Raw genomic sequence first — 20,742 nt, 5'->3', positions numbered from 1 at the left:
CCTAGAAAACGTAACAGAAACAAACGAGTTACTGGAGAAGAGTGTGAAATTAATGGTCTCGCTGCTGTTGCTGTACATCCGCACGTTAGTTCCCGTCCAATCGCACGAGGAAGTGGCATGAGTCAGGCAATGTTGTACTACGCGTTCTCCACCGTCATAAGTTCCATCCGTATCATGTCTCTCTCCTAAGAGAGCTGCATGGAAACGATTTCGAGAATTGTGTTAAGTTTTGCACATGTGCAATAAGACAAGATACACCAGATTTATCATGTATCTTGTTTAGTGATGAAGCAACATTTACAAATCATGGCCAAGTAAACCATCGAAACATGCACTATTGGTCCGTCAACAATTCCCATTGGCTTTGTCAGGTGGAACGTCAGCATCCATGGAGTTTAAATGTGTGGTGTGGAATAGTGAACAATCAGCTCATAGGCCCTTTGTTCATAGAAGGAACACTAAATTCTCAAAAGTATCTCAACCTCCTAACAGACCAACTTCCACAGATGTTAGAAGACGTTCCACTGCAGACTAGGATGTGGTATCAGCATGATGGCTGTCCAGCGCATAGTGCACGACGTACTACACCTTGTCTTCACCGATTGTTTCAAAATCGTTAGATTGGACGAAGGGGGCCTGTACCTTGGTCGGCCCGTTCACCTGATTTGTCCCTTTTGATTTTTTTTCTCTGGGGTAAGCTAAAAGAGACTGTTTACAAGGAAATACCGACTACACCAAATGATATGAAACGACGTATTACTGCTGCCTGCGCTGAAACTTCTGATGAAATGCTAGAACGTGTGCATCAGTCTTTACATGCATGGCAGACTGGAACCTCGTATTGAAGCTGGTGGGTGTCATTTTGAACACAACCTTCGAAGACCAATTCTCTTTCTTCTTCAGAATCCAACGAATTTATTTATTCACTTTTTTCTTACGTTAGTGCTGACACATGTCGTAGACAACTGCCGGTCTGTACAATTTTCAAACTACGATAGCTCGAAAACTAATTGTAATCCTGAGAGAAACACCATTGACATTCTAATTTACTCTAGTTTCATTTTGTTACTGTCAATAGGCATTGTTCCATTTGAAAAAATGTAACTTCCTAAAATAAATACACATTCTAATAATTATAAAAATCTGTGTATGGGCTACAGTTATGAGCCCTTGGTTACACTTACATTTCTGTGAAAACAGCATATCAATAGCACCTTCCATTTGTGAAATATTTGGGTGCAAGTTTTAGGCGATTCACCAGGTATATTCAAGATAGAACCTCGATACTAATAGGCTAATATTTTTATTTAGTTACTAAGTTACTAATGGAAGAGAATTGATTGATTTGTTTTATCTTGCTTTTCTGTCACTTTTGACTAATAGTGAAGATGAGGATGAGTGATGATATGATGAAATAGATGAAGGAACACTCACAAAGTACACCCATGCCGTAGCCGGGATTAAAACCCGAGTTCTCTGACGTCGTTGCGTGTTGTTCATACCACTCCCCCACGGTAGTCGGCTGAATGGGAGAGGAGACCCAGAGAGAGAGAGAGATGAACAGAAAGGATATAAAGAGCAGTGGAAGACGAACATCTTCCAAAATTTTATATCTCTGTTGGATAATTTGTCTGCGAAAAAAATTCTAAATCGTTTATCAACCACTTATGAACGTGGTGTTTGTGAAACTGGCGAAACAAAATGCAAAATACCAGGCTGAGAGATGATGCAATGGAGCATGTGACACTATTGTAGGGACATAAACATGCCAAAAATAGAGGTTACGGCGCGGGGCGGGCATTTCGGCGTGGTTTCCGAGAGATGCTTATTAGCTGAAATATGATCCGCAGACAGAGGCATTACTCACATGTTAAGCACGCTGAGCACTAAACAAGCAAGGCAGTTTATTTCGCTCTGCGGCCTCATTCCCGGATGTTGCACAGCCGGATGTACACGAGTGCGTGTTCGTGTCAGTGGCTGCGAGCCCGAAAATGCTTATGCCGCATCTTCTATCCTCTTTACAAGAATGGCGACAAATCTAAATTTTCTCCGGTATTATTAACAGTCGGGTAACAATCTTGTTAACGGTAATTCTAGTTTGTTTGTACATGGAACATATGTACGAGGCTCGTTCAAAAATTTGTCGATATTCCCTTATTGTAGCCGAAAAGAATCTGACGTGGTAACTATGGTTCATTTAGTAGTACCAAACAGCCATGAGCTCTCTTTTACCTTCCTCGGTCTTACTGCAGAAACTACAATTATCTGTAACAATTAAATGCCACTCGTCTGTCCAACTGGTGACCAAAAATTCACACAGAGACTAAAGTTCAAGTCAAAATGAACTAACAAGTAGCGTGCGGTTCCATTGGCAGGTGACCCAGTTTCCGAACCTACCCGATGGCGTTGTGGTAAATTTGTCACCTTGTATTCAAGGGGTTAAGTGCTTGATATCCGATGGAGGCATGTCATCTAGTTCGCTGCACTTCTTGACACTAGGTGTATTGCAGTTTTGCCCCGGTGTCAGGCTGGTGCAAGGAAATGACTTTCAACCAAGTAGAGGAATAGCGGTGTTCAAGTTCAGAAGATTCAACAAATGCCTGTCTGCTGCTTTAAACGTTCATTGGATTAGTTAGCACGCACCACGTGACCATACACCACACATTACATTGTTCCACAACGTAATGCAAACGATGCAGACACCCAATACACTACTTGACACCAAATCAGCAAAGTAGACGAGTTGGTGTTGCACTGTGTAGCGACCTAGACGGGGCTGGTGGTCCAGTTAAACTGTAGGTTCAGTTCTGATGTCATATCTGCATCCGCAACCACTAACCTCTGTATAGTAGCAACACGTGACAGAAGTTGGCGGAGCGGAGCAGTACGTGCTGCCGCTAACAGCTTGTAGATGCAGCCGAATTATCCTCTTCATCCACTCACGTTCATTGGTTGAGTCCTCTCGTGTCACTACTTGCGCAGAGACTTGTTTTCGTTCGCTTGCTTCAGAGATTTCCGGGACAGAGTATAGAGGCGAGTAAAGTTGCCTCTTGAGACGGCTTAGTGACCAGGCTCGATGTTCGTGTCATACTTACAGATTCTGATGAGCGACGGTTAATTTCAATCACACTAAAACGATTCTCCTTTGCTGCTACGAATCAATTGATTGTAGTTGTAGATATTTTCTACTCTTACGGCGGGAGCTCTATATGCTGGCAAGGGAAGTGGGGAGCGGAGAATACGCAGCAGATCAACCAGACAACAGCGGTGGCGCCGAGAGTTACGACGTCGAGGGGAAAAACTAGTATGTCACCCTCGATCTGCTGCTTTTCTTATCGCACTGGATTGTTCGCTTCCCCGCTCCCCATTTTGCTTGCCAGCATATAGAGCTCCCGCCGGAAGACTGGAAAAGAGCTTTAGGCAGCATTTATATGTAATTATATGAATCTATGATTCGAACCCAGACTCCTATACATTGCGTCACGAAGGCTTCAATATATTCTTCTTCAGGCAAAAACTTTGATTTTACCCCATTTTTGACCTTCCCTGTGGCGCAGTGTTAACGTCGTTGCTTTGTAATCAATTGGTCTCGGGTTTGAAACCCGATGGAGGCACATAAAGCCCGACCGGACAAAGAATAAAATTCAGGAAACTCAGACATTTCGCCTCTGGTTGTGAGAGTTTCATGGAGGGGTATTTGTCCAGTCGTACACGACACCTTTGCTGTCAACATGTACCCTTCGCTCGCATTACAGGAAGAAGCAGGGAATCGGAGACCTATTCGCTTGATACTTCGCCGTGTTTGACCTTGTTGAGGGTGCCACCTGTTTCGAAAGCGACTCGATACGAAAATTTTGTCAATTCAGAATATCACGAGACTTTCCCACCACGTCAACTGGACCAAGCCGATTGGTTCAGTGGTTCATGTGACCCTCCCTGGCTTTCGACGGAAAACATAATTTTGAAGTTTGTTCTTTCGCCGAACAGGCTTTAGTGGTTCGGATCCCTCTTTCAACTGTAGGCCCGATCCAGATTAGCCTTGCTGTGCATGATTTGAAAGAAGCAAACGAACTCAAACTTTGACCCCGTGTTGAAAATTTAAGAGTGTCCATGGTCTGAGATAACATTGTTTAAAAGTATTACATTGTAGGCCTTGTTCGTCGGACACGCCTGTCGAGACTTCCACATCCACTTCCGTCGTCCTTCTGCGACGCAATCCGCAATGCCATGTGCTGTGGCTTCTCGTCCCACCATCAGCATGCACCGCAGCTCCACTTTATTCTTTCGCTCGACGTGTCGCAGTCCCCCAGCTCGTATCCAAACACAATTTCCTCCCAGGACCGCCATTCTACATAACTATTTTGCCTTTCAAAGTCAACATTAGAATTTCAACGACCTGTATGAAGAAACCCTAAAGATCCGCCAGACAACTTATTGAATTAGCATCCCTCGCTTGAATTGAATCGTTAAACCCGACTCGCGAATTTGTGTTTCCGTGTGCTATGGTCGACGTGCAATCCTGGCTTGCACCTTCGTGTTCGTTGTGTAATTGTGTTTGTAGAACGTATCTGCGGTGAATGCATCGTGTTAGGTTTCAGATCATGTCACTCCCGTCAGTGTGGCCGACTGTGAACCAGCACAAGGTGAGATCGATCTCACAGAACGGCCTAGTTGGAGAAATTGCATTGAGCAGTCCAAGGTTCCTCTTTTAGATTATTTTTCCAAGTTCGCATTTTACAAACAGACATTAGTATCTTTAATAGTGTTTTTTTTCTTTCTTTCTGGGAAGAAAGGTTCCGGTACTCTTCAAAAGGGTTTATTATTGTTACTTTGCTTATTACAAGCATTCCTTAAAATATTGTGCTGTATGTTCGTAAATGATCAGGCATCTATGTAGTAACACACACACACATTTATTTCGTTAAACAAAATATCATAAATTTTATTCTCACCTACAAATTTGCCGGTACGGCGTACCGTTCTGTACCGCAGAAAAAAGCACTCTGTGTGTGTGTGTGTGTGGTTTTCTTTTGTGTGTGTGTGTGCGCGCGCGCGTTTCTGTATATATATATATATATACACACACACATACATACATACATACATATATGCAGGATTTTTACTTAAAATTTCGAATTCGCTTGTGGAAATTTGCATGGCCTTATTTTAAAATAACCAGTACAATATGTGTTTTTAATGACCTTGAACTTGAATTTTGTAATTTTTGGTGCGTCAGCACTTAGGCTATTTTCATTACTTCATTGCTTCACATTACAAGGGGTCCAGCCCCTTAACATAACTAAAATAACAATTACTGTAATGTCGTGAACTAAAATATTAAAATATTCTGACTTTTGTTAAAAGCTGAGGCTGTAAAGGGGCACTCAACACACAGAATTATACTGGCTATAGGGCCAGTCAGTCGTCAGAGCCTCTTTAGTCTGCAAAATGCAGTCCAGGGTGTACTACGTGGAAGTGAGGTTGACAATTTCGTGTCTTGCGTGGACGGTCACCCCTTATACCCCTTGTGTTTTTTAATGTTTGTGTGTTTTCTGTATCGTGTGCATAATTAAATGAGAATAATGAACATGTCATTCTTTCACTCATGCTAGCCGCATTATAAAATCTGCGGTGATATGGTAGAGTCGGCCATATATTAGTAAGTATGTACTGCTGTTACCAGTTGGGTCTTCTTTAAGAAGCCCACTCTGGAGCAATAATTATTTATATGTATTCCAATCGTATATTAAAAGCTTTAAGGTAATATTTCAAAGTTTTTTGTTTTATCTGTGTTGTATTCATGGCTTCATTTGACCACATTTGCCCAAAAAAGTCTGGCTCCTCAAAAAAGAGGCTAGCGCCTGAATTAGTTTATAATATATATAATAATTTTTACTCTTGCTAGTATATATATATGTGTATATATTAGGTTGTTCCAAATAAGTATAGCAAAATTTAAAGTAGCTCAAAACATTTCTCCACATATAATATTTTTGTCCTCTGGTACTGACTTACACTATTATACACATTTTGTTTTTTGAGGATCCATTATGTCATCATCTACTGTGAGATCTTCACTAGCTAAATGCATTCGATGTTCAGAATGTTGAATCAAGAGATGGTAAATTAATTTCCACATACTCTTCATGTCCAGCAACCAAGGGATGATTATATAGGAGTTATGCTCCTCTATCTTTTGTTTCTTGGAGGAAGAAGTGGAAACGAGCCTTTTCGTGTGGCTGAGCAAAGGTATCTATGTGCTGAAGATATTCCAATTTCTGCATCCATTGTAGTTGAGCCAAGAGAAATTAGCAAAATAACTGACTTAGCTTTGTTTCTGAGCTTTGTCTACATCAAACAGTAGAATGAAGCTCCTCTTGGAATTCGAACGCTTTCAATGCTATCCCATTTGTACCTTTTCTATTATGTACATAGTTCCAAAAAGGTTTTACATTATTGTTAATGTTTTCCTAATTTTATTTGAAAAATATACGATATGCCTTATTTATTATTGCCTTTGCCTTTTTGCAAGTTTCTCTATATTTGGTTTCACTATCATCAGCGTATTGTAAGTCGTTTCGGCAGGTTAGTTACTGGTTAGTCTATACACCCTGTATAATATGAATGCAATAGTTACTACTTCTGGACTTTACTCCCCGTTACTCTGTGCACATTTTGTATCATGGCACAGTAAATTTTTGTAACATTTGTAGAAAATTTCCGCTTTGAACGTTTCGACACACAGCACGACACATTGCGCAGAGACTGTACGTAAATGTATATCAAGTAACATGCACTCATTACAATCAACATACAATTTTATGATACATGTCCACTATGCTCATAAAAATCCTCTCCCTCGGAGAAAAGAACCTGTAACTCGAATTTCTAACCACTCGATTCGTTCAGTATTACTACAATATTACACATCGCCTACTGCTTTTCATTCCTGTCCAATATTCTCGACCTATGTTTCCTTGGAAACAAAGAAGAGGATAGAAAAATCACGGTTACTCACTTCTGTGTTTCAGAGTGTGGAAATCAATTTTTGTATCCATGGAAACAGATAGATATTCGCTGACGAAGAGAATTTCAACTTCTTACCGAATCACCGCGTTCCCTAAGAATGTTTTAAAATGAAAATTCCATCTCGGTTGCCTGTAATTACACAATCGTCTGTAAAATATTTGAGGAATTTTAAAAGGCTACTTACACAATTTTTTTGTTTTCATCAGAATGTATAATATCGCCCTAACATACCTAAGAGAGCATGCCAAGTTGTCCTTTAAAGGCAGATTAGAAATTAAGGAAATTCAAGCATATTCGCGTTTATGTTTCTAACATTATAGTTGGGTTGAAAATTTTGGTAACAATTCATTTCATTAATTTGCCTTAACTTAAATATGTGGTAAAGGGACCGTCTACTTGATTTAGTATATATTTATAAAGTTGGCGAAGACTGGAAAAATGGGTTTAAGGAAAATAAAACTTAACTGTGAAAATTTGAATCTTTGTCTAAGTCTGGCACAGAGACAGACGGAATTCTGAAGTCCTTCTTCTTGGTCTCACGGGGTTCGATCTAAGCACTCGTCAATCTTTCTCCTTCAGGTAAGACCGATTTCCGATTGTGAGAGAGAGTCTCTCCCCCCCCCCTCTCTCTCTCTCGGCGTATCTTGGAGCACTATTGCACCCACAAACAAATCAATTGCATCTCCCGATCGATGTTGCCAACCACATTTTCGATAAAGCCCTGCAGTGTGTGAGAATCTTATCAAGAAATTCCCAGAACACGTGTAAAGCTCCTTCTCCTTCTTGTATCTACGAAGAAAAGTTCAACGAAAACCTTAAAATACCTACAAGAATTATAAGTAGATCAGACTGTATGCAGCTCAAATTCACATGAGGTATCAACTTTTATTTAGAAAATGACCTCAAGGCTGCAATACTATTCAAGTGAGTTTGAAAACTACATTTCTGTAATTTTAAAGATGGTGGTCCTTTACACACTTGCACCAGTGAAGAACAGTGGTTTCTTGTGCTCCTAAAGCCTAAAACTTATAGAAATTCTCTGGCAATTATAACGACTCTTACCACACAAGCAAGTTTTCGAATGGATGTGGAGATTCGACAATGGCCTCAGTTCGTAGGCAAATGGACTGAAAGAACTTCGCAGTGGCTCATAAGTGACTACACATGTTCGTGTATAAGAAAGATTATTCTTCGTGAAGTATGCAGGCATCAACTCATCGCAGATCAGCAACGGGTGCATGCTAAAAGGCAGCAAACGTGTGGAAACCTACGTGCAGATATCTACTAATTACATAAAGCACAAATACAAATAAAGCTTCTTTGTTTTACTCTCCACTTACATATTCTCAGGCTACTACACTACTCTTCATGGAAGAAACTTCAATTCTCACCTATCATCGAATGTGCGTACAAGGTGAAACCGTTCCGATGACGAAATTTCTTGTTGTTCAGGAATTGAGTTAAGCAATTAAAATTCTCTGCTAGTTATATTGATAATGTCAGTCGAAATTTTTAGTTTCGTGCAAACTACAATACACAATTTAAACAATCTTTGTCCAAGGGAATGTTACGCGTACCAATGGAGAGTGAGTTTGAATGCATAAATTGCAAGGAGATTGTGTAATCGATTTGGGAATCCCTGATTTATTTTTCATTTTTCCAGTATTTTCCTCTTGATTTCTTATATTTCCATTAGTTTCCCTTTATAAACAAGTTGTATGGCTAATTTGATTAGCCTAAGCGAGGGATAATTACACTATAATTGTAATTAACCTCTTTAATACTTCAGTTAACCCTCGTTTACTGTATTATTCACTTCTATAAATAAAGAAGGTATTAAGTAGATGTAATTTAGCAAAATCTTTGGGAGGAACTTGGAAGTATGAGTTCGTAACCCAAAGTTCGTACTTAGCTATCGTAAGTTCAGTCAGTATATAGATACAATGTGACGCAGACGACATTCAGAATATGACAAATCTGCGTGTTACAAATTATTGCTTACTTTCCCTTTATGCAAATATCTATCTTATTACTCCAACGTTCTAATAAAATCTAATGATGTAAGTACATTTAGTACCGGGGACTAGTTTATATTCTAATGATTTTTTTTTAAAACAATGAAGCAAATTTGGTATGTTGTTATGCAGCAACAACACATAAAGTCAGATTCTCAAGAGATGAAATACTACATGTATAATATTTGTTAGTAGTCTGTGACCAGACAGTTTTTGTGTCTATCAATATTCTGTGTATCTCGTCTCTTCCTATGCAGCGTATGCAAATGATACGCACAGTATGTAATCCTTTCGTTTAGATTTACACGTGTGCTGATTAAAACTACTTCTTGTTGGAAGTTGGACTTTCATTTCTTCATTTATCCAAATTGACAAACATAACAACAAAATTAAGAAGGGAAAATTTAAACAGTTTCATTTTTTCCTATACCTAGGTAAGTTCAAATATTCCATTCATCTTCTCGTGGTACATTATATTAGGAAACCCATACATTTCAACTACCCAGGTACCCACACCAATATTACACGATTTGTATGCCATTGTTGAGATTCTCTCGCTAATAATTAGATTTCAACAAGATATTTTTTTTTAATATCCATGTGCTAATTCCCATGTACTGATACCTTGGTTGCAATAATGTTGGACGGATTGACTAATGGCGTAGTCCCTAATGCCTTTCCACGAGGGGTTTGTTAATGAGCAATCCTGATCGCCATTCCAAATCCTACAACCAAGTTCCACATAATCCTCATCAGCCGGTTTGTGTGAACTCTGACTTAACAGGTAATTGTCCTTTGTGATCGGATCAGTTTCAGAGAACTTACATTGTAACTATCACTAAACACCACAAACTGTTAGCCATCTCTCGCTCAGCACGGAAATTGAAGCTCTATTGACGGATGCAAATATATATATACATTTCAACAGTTAGTTGTATGTTTCCGCACATAACATACATATTTGTATCTTCATATATCCACTAGTTTCCTATATATATGAATCAAGGTTGTTATGTTCCCCGTACATCTCACATTAAATAAACTTACTATTACTCCTTTGCGGAGAACACAAGACGTTCAAGCCTATTATGAGGCCACCTTAAAAGTGGGATGCATAAGGCTTTTTAAAAAAATATCATACACTTACACAGTCACAACCTCATAAAACTGCTGCTGATATTATATACGACAATCTGCACTCACAAAATAAAATTCTAGTTCAAGGTAAAGCTGTATTAATTTCCAAAATCTTGCTTTAGTACACTAACAGTTACACATTTTTAAATCAATTTAAAAACCAGTTAAAAAGGAGGTACAATAATGATGAAAACCGGGATGGCTGGAACAAATTGTATTATCTTTGCAAAAGTGTTATTAACAACATATTAATTTTGAACCCCTCTACCACTCTGGCTTTGGCCACCATCTTTGAACAATAACGCCAAAAATCAGTTTTCTGAAAATATCTTGTTTCAAAATCATTTTACAGCAAAATAGGTTATGACGCGAATTAATCTACAAAACATTCTCTACAACATATGTTCTGTGCATTTTTCTTCTACGATGTGCCGTGTAGGTACTAGAGGAACGAGAAATTTCAGCTCTTTTCCCCACCCCATTTTTGAAGTGCGAACTCAGGGAAACATCTTTCTGAACGATAACTTGAGGTCTTTATTTCCCATTAAAATAGAGATGTACCTATTCTAAATATTCCAATGACGTTTCTTGAAAAATATATTTTCAAATTGTAATATCTCTATGTAATTAAATAATAATTTTGTAATAAAGGGTGATTCATATAAAACTAACACATTTCTTTGTCGTTTTATTGAAACAAAAATACCTCGTAATTCTCCAAGTTAGTTTCACATGACGCAGGACATCTGGGAGATTCATACATCCTCAAGAGAGTACGCAGCTGTACAGAATTTGGTAGCTTCGTCGCTGAAACTGGCTCAGTCATTGAAAGGATATAGTACGTGCTTCATATTTTCATGGTGTTTGTTGAGAAACTGAATGACACAGAGCGGTGTAAAGGCTAGAGCTGGGTGAAGGATATTTTCAACAAGGCTGCGCCACATGCCATACATCGACCAAATCCATGGAGCTCATTGAATGTTGTTTTGACGACCGGATAATTTCCAAGAACCTGTGGCCACCGAGATCTCCGGATTTGACAACCCCGGACTTCTTCCTATGGGGTTACGTAAAAGACAGAGTTTACGCCACACGCCCCCAGACTTTGGACGATTTGAAGCAGAACATTGTACATAATATCAATGGTATTGACAACAGCGTTCTCCAACGAGCGGCCAGTAACATGGAACGACGTGTTGCGTTGCGCTTGGAGCAGCAGGGAGGACAATTTCAGCATTTGCTGTAGAGGGTATAATCTCCAAAAGTTACTCTGTTGTTGAAATAAATTAGGAATGAAATGTGTTAGTTTTCTGTACATCACCCTGTATTTCATGTAAAACAAACGTACATAATAATTGTATTTCTACTAGTGTTACTAACCAAATCCATTTTTTTATACTCTTTATCTCCTGACATCTACCAGAAAGAATTCTTCTAAGTGCACAACAACAAGATCATGATAGTTGTCCGGAGATTTCACACCGAAGCGGCAAGCGACAGGGGCCACTTTAGTCTGAAGCAAAACATGTGAATGCGCGAAGAAAGGCGAGGCGAGGACCTTTCTGATGACGTAGTGGCAACGTCGTCGCCTCGAAATCAAGGGTCCCGGTTTCGATAACTGGTGGAGTCACATAGTGGTTCAGATCCCACTTTAAACTGTAGGTCCAGTCCGGATTAGCCTAACTGTGAATAAGATGGACCTCAGCAGATAAAGCGACACGATTCACAGTATTTAGAAAATGACCCATTCAGAGCGACACACACGCGATAAGCGACGCGTTAAGTTTCTCGCTTTGTTCTGAAAGCTTCCTTCATCTTCTAGAACACTGTCAGATTTTGAGGACGCCATTGCAGTGTTCACACATCACTGAAGAAGCTCTGGCTGACTATATTTAATTGGATCCAAGTCATTTCCATCCATTCTGTACTTGGTGATTTGTTCAAGAGACATGGTATTATAGAGAAAATTCTGTGGGATACATAGAAGCCAGATTAAATTTATTTCTACTCAGTGATTTGCAAAAAAGAAAAAAAACTACATCTCAACTCTCGAAGAGATTCACCATCACCCCCACCGCAGAGTTGAAGGACACAGCGTCTTCCGACATCTGCAATATTCCAAGGATCGGCAGCAGCTTCAAATATTTCCGGACTTTTTTCCTAATAACTTAGCAAACTTTAGTTTTCCGTGCGTGAAAAACGCTGAAGCAATATCAGCCTCGCTGAACGTAATATGAAATGCATGTTTTCCGTGTACGTGTTTCATGGAACTAGGCGTGTACACTTCTTTTTATGTCCGCTTTTCCTTGCTTTAAGAAGTACATATATGTTTGATTTTGACCCAACTAAAGCAGCAAGAATAAAGAAAAGTCAACATCGTCTCCTACAATTTTCACTGACTGACTCGTAGAGGATGCTTCAATATCAGTGTTTGATGTGCGTACATCTTCGTCAGCCTACTTGATCCTTCAGCATCGTGATGAGCCCGCCCTTGTTCCTCTAATTTGAATTACACGTGCTTTGACGTTGTCGCAGTCGTGGTCTCATCAAATTTGAACTCTCTAAAAGAGAATATTAGACGACGAGCATGTTCAGCAGCTTTGGAATTTTTTTCTGCCACATTCGCACGGTATCCGTCAAAGACGATGATGGTATTTTTCTTGCAGTGTTTCTTTTCAAACTTAATGCACCTACCTAGAATGGTATCAAATATTTCTCGCTGTTGAAAAACATCTCTGTGAATCAAAAATTCTCCATCAAGGATGTAGATACGCGTAGCATCTCCAACTTCTTTAATTTCTGAGAGTGGTAAAAAGTAGTTATAAAAAGATGACTTCTTGGTTCTCCGCATCTCTACCTCATCACTGGAAACGGGCAGGAGAATTTACTTCCTTATTCCTTTTACTCCTGTAATTGTTGACTCAATACCATGAAAATCAGTGAATGGTAGTTGAGATGAGAATTACTGACAAAGGAACTGGAAGCCTAGCTTATCTATTGATATACAAGACTTTCGTGCATCGACATGCTGCTCTTCTATTTTATCTGTAAACTAGTAGACATGACAAGATTCCACTTAGTTAGCACTGAGTCAGTCACTCCTCTGCTATTAACCACAATTCTTCATGGAGCGCATCACGATCTGTTCAGTTGTAATATCTGACGAGATCCCGGACCATAACTTTTTCATCGTTTTATTGTGAAATAAGCTTTTTGGACAAAGTCAACATAAGTATTTAATTGGGGTTATCTTCTCTTTGAGACCAAACATATCCTACACAGAGATGACGCTAAATATTTCCTATGAATTACTGTGTGCAATGATAAAACCAGTTGAGCCCATGAATGGCATTCTGTAAGAAAGAACGTAATGTAATAATTCCAGTTTTTCTAGAAGAAAAATGCTTCAACATCTTGAAAAAGCGGTTTCCCTGAGTTTCGCTCTTGCAAAATGGAGTGGCGGGAAAATGTGGAATTTCTCTCTTCTCTAGCACCTAAACGGCACATTCTAGAAGAAAACTGCACATAACTGCATATAATTAACGTGATAAACCTTGGCTTTTATAGATTATGTGCGGTGTAACAAGAAAACGAAGATTCTATCACGTAGTCCACCGATTAGGATTTGTACTTTTGTTATTTGTGTCGCTATCTTCCACATTTGATAATCGCGACGATAAGGATGAGTTATGAAGGGATACTCATAAAGAACACCCAATCTGTCATTTTGCCCAGTTTTTATCACAGTAAGAAACTTATCTTGACTCCTTCGCGGAGGACAACGGGTTGTTTCAATCCTGCTCAAAGACCATCTTAAACGTGGGATAAACTTTCAGACTTTAGAATAAGTGTGCAAACAACCTGTCAGTCAACTTCGACTGATGCTAGTTCTTCACAAACTAAACTCACAATGAAAACACGGATTTTAGATAAAAACAGCCTTACCCTTGAAAACTTGTTTTCAGTTACATTATCGAAATCATATATTTTAATCAGCTTACACCTATTATCCTTCTAATCAACAACTAACTTCTCTTAGCAACCAGAAAGAAATTTTCAGGTTAGTCAATAACTATTGGACTGAATTACAGATTGGCCTCAAAACAAATTTGAAGTCGTAATATGGCAAAAGAATGTCTTTATTTAATATTTTAAAAGTATCGAAAATATTTTGAAAGTAGCCAAAATATTTTAAAAGTAGCGAAAACTCGAACCCGAAACTTTGATAGTGAGATAAACCACTTAACTCGTTCAGCAACCAATTCGTATTTCACTCCACAAAACTTTCCTCGAATATTATTTTGTCACTGGGGACAAATATTTTCGTACTAAAGATACTTTTCTGTCAACGAGTTTTATTATTCCACCTCAAGTAGTTTCTGAGTGGTTGTTAAGTATGCATTGGCTTTGATCGAACTCTACAACCAATTTATAGTAGTTATTATGCATAACACAGTGTTTACTTACGCTGTTCAAGAAATGTTTTTAACTTTATTCTAAGATCAATTTCTCTTAAATTCAAATTCTCTTCGTGACTAGAAATCTTCTACTACTTACAAGGTTGTTAGAAAAGATTGATTGTTGCTTTGCATGCGACGTCAAGAACACTTTGTACACGTGACAGTACCAAAGGGCTGGCTTCCTTCTTAATGGCCTGTTCAAAGAAGAGCTGAGTATTTTTCTAATCTGTATGTAGGTTATGAAGCACCTACGACAGTATTACGTGAAGCATAGTTAAAACCGCAGGCAAACGTTCCGCTAAAATATTTTCGTTGATCAAGTGTTTTCAAATGAGGAACTCTTTAAGTTAATCAGGCAACCTCATAATGAATAACATATTTGGACGTTAGTTATATCATCAGGGGCATAAATATAATAACGCGGGAAATGGTTATTGACTGTTGGAATGTTAAACCACTTATGCGTCTGAGTGTACGTCTACTTGTAAATTCCCCGATACTATGTGTGTGTATTCTTATACTAACTTACTTTAAAAGTTTAAGTAAATGTCTTTAACATAATGTTAACATTAAGATATAATTACAGAAACATGAATTTCTTCTTTGGAGATGTTAAAAAGAATAAAATCGCAAGAATGTTGCATTCCGTAGTGATTACATGCATGATATATATTGGGTATTACCCTACCTGAATTTTTGGATGGTTTTGTGCACAAATGAGCTAATCGGTGCTGGACCTACAATTTAAAGTGAGATTAGAACCACTATGTGCCTCCACTGGAGTATCGAACACGATATCCTTTGATTAAAAGCCTACGATGTTCCTACTACACAATCAAGATGGCAACGTTACCATACCTGTTTACATCCTTAAAAAACTTAAATATGAACACTCCTTCAAGTATTTTTCCTGAAAACAGAATCTTTTCTGAAAGAAGAGATGACATTTCATTCTCCTTTGATATTTTATTAATCCTCGTGTGTTAACTTAGAGATAAAACGGACAAGATTATATAAAAAATAAGGTCAAAAATGTTTCCTCTGGTATTTATTTTCAGAGTAAAGATTAATAACGACTCACATAATATTTGTCTAAAGATATTAAATATGCCTAAGAGAAACTCGTATTCACTTTAGGAGTGTTTCAACTTCGTTCAAAATTCAAGCTACATGTGAAAATTGGCAGTCTAATCAAGTTCATAATTAGCAGTTAGAGACTTAACAACTTAATGAGCGTGTTAGTACATTACCCCTGGAATTGCAGCAATTAAAGTATAATTACATTTTCAATTAGAATGGGAAAATAATTTTCAACGACTGTGCGCACATATTTGATTAATTTTCTCGAGTACACAATAGTAACAGTTTTCTCAACAATTAGATGAATATTGAAATGATGAAAATATGAATAATCCAGTACAAAAATATTATAATTTAAATTTTTATTGTTATTTAATTTAATCGTCTCTTTATTTAATAATACTGTGCATGAAAAATATAAATTATTATATATTTCCAATCGTACAAGAGAGAGGCGATGATACTATGAAAGTTGATTATTATTTATTTATTTATTATTACCTGCAACAGAGGTATATCCTCCAATGACAGAAGGTGTACATAGTAATAGAAGATGTTTATATCACTTTATGTCTTATTCCTCAAAACTTTAATTTGAGGTATTGCATTATTTGTATGCTTTCTTGATAATGCGATAATGCAGATGAAAGCACATAACAATTCCCTGCTTCAAATTAAACTTGGCACTTTTAAAGATTATATGCCATTATCAAAGTTCTTTCAAGATTTAGTTATGAGAAAAAAATGTATCTATATAGATTAAACAAACTATTAAGATTAACTTGTAAAGTATAATCTTTTAAAAATATATATAATTGTACAAATATAAAGCCATCACAAATTGCTACATTTGTACTTATCCTTATTCCATCATCAGATTTTTTCCAAGTCCACAGACAACTAGTATCAGAGTAATTAGTTCCAGAATTATTTTTTACCATGTGTCATTTTCAATTGTTTTCTTTTTTTTAATATTTTGGTCATTAAGTGCTTAACAGCCTTGATGTTTCTGAAGTAAATTAACATATTTGCTCTGTTACAGCTATTTTGTATACATATCTAGAAATTACAATTACCCTGTTTTGTATGTTGTTACAAAATACCAAGAATGACATCATATTATACATTGAACAATCTTAAAGAGTTGATCTTTGTATACCTAGGTATAAACCTTCGTGCAATGCAATGCCAATGTATGCAATTTCAATAAAACTAATTATAAATATGAGTGTTTCTGATCTTGCCTCTTTGCAATAACACATATGTTTGAAGATATTGAACATATATATGATCGGGATGAAAATAAATTAATTTCAACAGTCAACTATTTTCAATATGCAGATGATATCTGTATCTATATGTCCACGACACAAATTCATACTGATTTTCCTGTTTTAGAGGAACAAATATTGGAAGTGCAAAAGTGGTTTGAAAGTAAAAAATTCCTCTCAATTCCAATGGAAAAATCTAATAGTACATTTTTTAGTTAAAAGGGAACACCTCCAATAGTTCTCTCAATGTCTCGAGAAACAAGAATTCCCATTACATACAGAGTAAAAGATTTAGGTGTCATCTTGGATGAAAAACTAACTTGGAAGGACCAAATTAAAGCCATACAAGTCAAATCAGAAAAAAGTGTTTAATTTGTTCAAAGCAATAGCAAATACTCAGTGGGGATGTCATCCTCGAGTTATGCTTTTATTTTACAAGAATTATTTCCGGCCTATGATAGAATATTCTTTATTGGTAATGTGTAACTGACAGAAGGAAAATTGAATTCCATTGATGTCATACAAAGGAAATTCTTGAGAAGATATTTAGGCGTTATGGATAAAACTCCAAACGTAGCAGTATACATGGAAGTGGGTGAATGTTCCATTTCATGTAGACAGATGTCAGCAGCAAATATGCTCTTCAAAGTGAAATCATATTTTGAGCATCCTTTCAACAATGTACTAAAAAATATGATACACTTACATGAAACAGGAAAAATAACAAACAGAAAAGCTGCCATATGGATATAATTGTGTAATTCGTTTTGTCAAGAATACCAGGATGTTCTACAGATGAGTTCACGACCTCCTTTTTCATTAGAATTTCCTCAACATTCGTTGATAATATTCATTTCCCTCGTTATTCGTACATATCGGAATATTTTATTCAATGGCAAAGTTTTTATTTCATATACACAGATGGATCTAAAAGTGAGTCAGGAGTTAAATGTGCAGTGTACGATCCACAACATAAAACAGACCTATTATTTCTGCTTCCACAAGACTGTTAAATATTTACAGCAGAATATTACGCAATTTACCAAGATTTAATATGTCCAAAAATTAAATTTCCGAAAGTTCTAAATAATAACTGACTCGCAAAGTGTATTAAATCTTCTTACAAGAGTCTTTACAAATTATCCCTTATATTATAAATTGTATACAATTAGTCCAAACAATACAAAAATCTGGAAAAACCATTGAGTTTACTTGGGTTGAAGCACATAGTAATATTACAGGCAATTCTCATGTAGATGAATGCAAAGAAAGCAGTGTGTCTTCCAAATATTACGAACATAACATTATTCTATATGGATCTTCTCCCAAGAGTAAACAAGAAAATCTATAATGAATGCTTTGATTGGTGTCGAAATGAACTTACAACAGTTGGAGACCATTTGCTGAATTCAAAACACACAAACCATGGTTTCATCATGTAAGTGCTACAAGAAATGTAATTGTGTTCATTAATACACTGAGAACGGCCATTTGTGTACTAGGCAACATTTATCCAGAATTGGAATAACAAAATAATAAATGAGAATGTGGCTGGGAAAGTGCAGATGCCAAACATATAATATATACAGGGTGGCTCAATAAATCACTTAACACCCCCAGTACAAGGCCACTGAGGCATGGAACTTGAAAATGGCGATGACCAATCGTTGCCTGGCCAAGAGGGGACCACATAGACGTCACCCGCATGGTCGGCAGCCATCTTGATTTCCGCCATCTTGAAATCAACTTTAGAAATTTAATTGGGAAGGGGGTCGTGCAACATATCAAATTGGGCAAGAATTTCACCAGGAAAGCAATTGTGGCATTTGTTTTTACCTAACTTTAAATTTATGGGCGATTCCCGCAAGGGAGAGTGACACGTCCTTTCCTTTTTGCTTAAATGTTTATTGTTCAAATTATCACTAGTATGTGATTATGTGGTATTTATTGTTTATACCAATCACTGAAAATGTCCGGATATTGACTTACCGGTATGTACATTTCTTGTAGTATTGGTTGACATGGGAATTACGATTGTGTTTTGTCTTTACATAAAAGTTTAAAAGAGTGATGATGTGAATTGATCGTGTCAAGAGTAGCACATTTCCTTTTTCACTGATCTGAACGAAAATGCCACTAACACGTGAGGAACGGATTGCCATCATATTGATGTCAGGAGAGAGAAGTACGCGTGCCATTGCCGCAGACTTCAATAACCGCAGTCCTGCAAGACAACCGGTGTCACATGTGGCCGTCAGCCAGTTGCTGGCAAAGTTTCAAGACACTGGATCTGTGTACCACAAGCCGCGACATGGACGTCCGAAAACAGCCACGGATGAGGGTACTGCTGTAGCGGTGTTGGCATCATTTGCAAAGTCCCCAACCCGTAGCACAGGGAGACTGGCGCTGGAAAGAGGTGTCAGCAGGGGTTCAATTCAAAGGATTGTACGTGACCACCACTGGCATCCGTAAAGATACATCTGCAGCAGCACCTTAGTGAGGACGATCCAGACAGGCGTTTGCAGTTTTGTGAGTGGGCTATAGCACAACTGCAACGTGACCCTGCCGTCGGTAGCAAGATTCTGTTCAGTGATGAGGCTAATTTTTATGTGTCCGGGGAGGTGAATAAGCAAAATCTGCGGTACTGGTCACCCGAAAATCCACATTGGACAGATCCCAGCAAGGTGACGGGAGGCGGGAAGCTAATGGTGTGGTGTGGTACTTGGGGTTCCCGACTTGTTGGTCCATTTTTCATTGAGGGCAACTTAAATGCAGAGGGCTACTTGCTTCTGCTACGGGAGCAGATCTTACCATCCTTACTGTCCGAGGATGGAAGCTATCCTGAATGGTTCCAGCAAGATGGTGGAAAGCCATGGTGTATGCTACAAAAATCAGAGATCTGGCCCACTTGCGCACACGCATTGTGGATGCCTGTACTGCAATAACTCCTGATGTTCTTCAGAATGTGGTAAGGTCATGGGAGAGACGATTACACGTGTGTGTTGCGCAAGAGGGACGTCATATTGAGGGGCCTCCCCGATGGCGAAGTGGTAGCGTCGTCGCCTTCTAATAAAGGGGTCCCGGGTTCGATACCCGGTGCAGGCACATGGCACAGTGGTTCGGATCCCGATTAGCCTTACTGTGCATAAAGTGGACTTAAAACACCAACTCAAACCAAACGTCATATTGAGCATGTGTTATAACTTTGTGGTATTGTTAACTCTGCAACAAGTTAGGTGAAAACACATGTCAGTTGTTTTCCTGGTGAAATTCTAGCCCATTTTGATATTTCGCACGACCCCCTTCCTATTTAAAATTCTGAAGTTCATTTCAAGATGGCAGACATCAAGATGGCTGCCGACCATGCGGGTGACGTCAATGTTTTTCCCCTTTGGCCAGGCAACGATTGTTCATCGCCATTTTCACGTTCCATGCCGCAGTGGCCTTGTACTGGGGGGGGGGGGTTAAGTGACTTATTGAGCCACCCTGTATAATGTAATATATAATCTAAAGGTTTAGTTTCCAACAAATTTGTTAAATTTGGTTCTTAATCCAGATGTGCGGATTGGTTATAGTTTGTTATCAATTTTAAGGAAGTGTAACATACAATTGTAAAAGGCAAAGTGTTTTTTTTTAATCTAATATCTGTAAAGTAGGGACGAAAGACTGATAATTTTAATGTAGAACAATTATGTACATGTTATATGTGTATTGTAATGGACAAAAAACGGCATAAAAGCTGTTACGTTC

The 20,742-nt window shown here is 38.0% G+C and overlaps 1 protein-coding gene across 1 annotated transcript in view; it reads right to left on the bottom strand.

Annotated features, from left to right (window-relative positions):
- The window catches only part of LOC145994602 (limbic system-associated membrane protein-like), a 178,031-nt gene that overhangs the window by 72,250 nt on the left and 85,039 nt on the right, over window positions 1-20,742 (bottom strand). The gene's annotated exons all lie outside the window — the stretch shown is intronic.

The sequence above is a fragment of the Lepisma saccharinum genome, chromosome 11, assembly GCF_977018435.1.
Source record: "Lepisma saccharinum chromosome 11, izLepSacc3.1, whole genome shotgun sequence".
Classification (NCBI taxonomy): domain Eukaryota; kingdom Metazoa; phylum Arthropoda; class Insecta; order Zygentoma; family Lepismatidae; genus Lepisma; species Lepisma saccharinum.
Note: the sequence above shows the minus strand (reverse complement) of the source record. Positions and strands in the feature narration are given on the sequence as shown.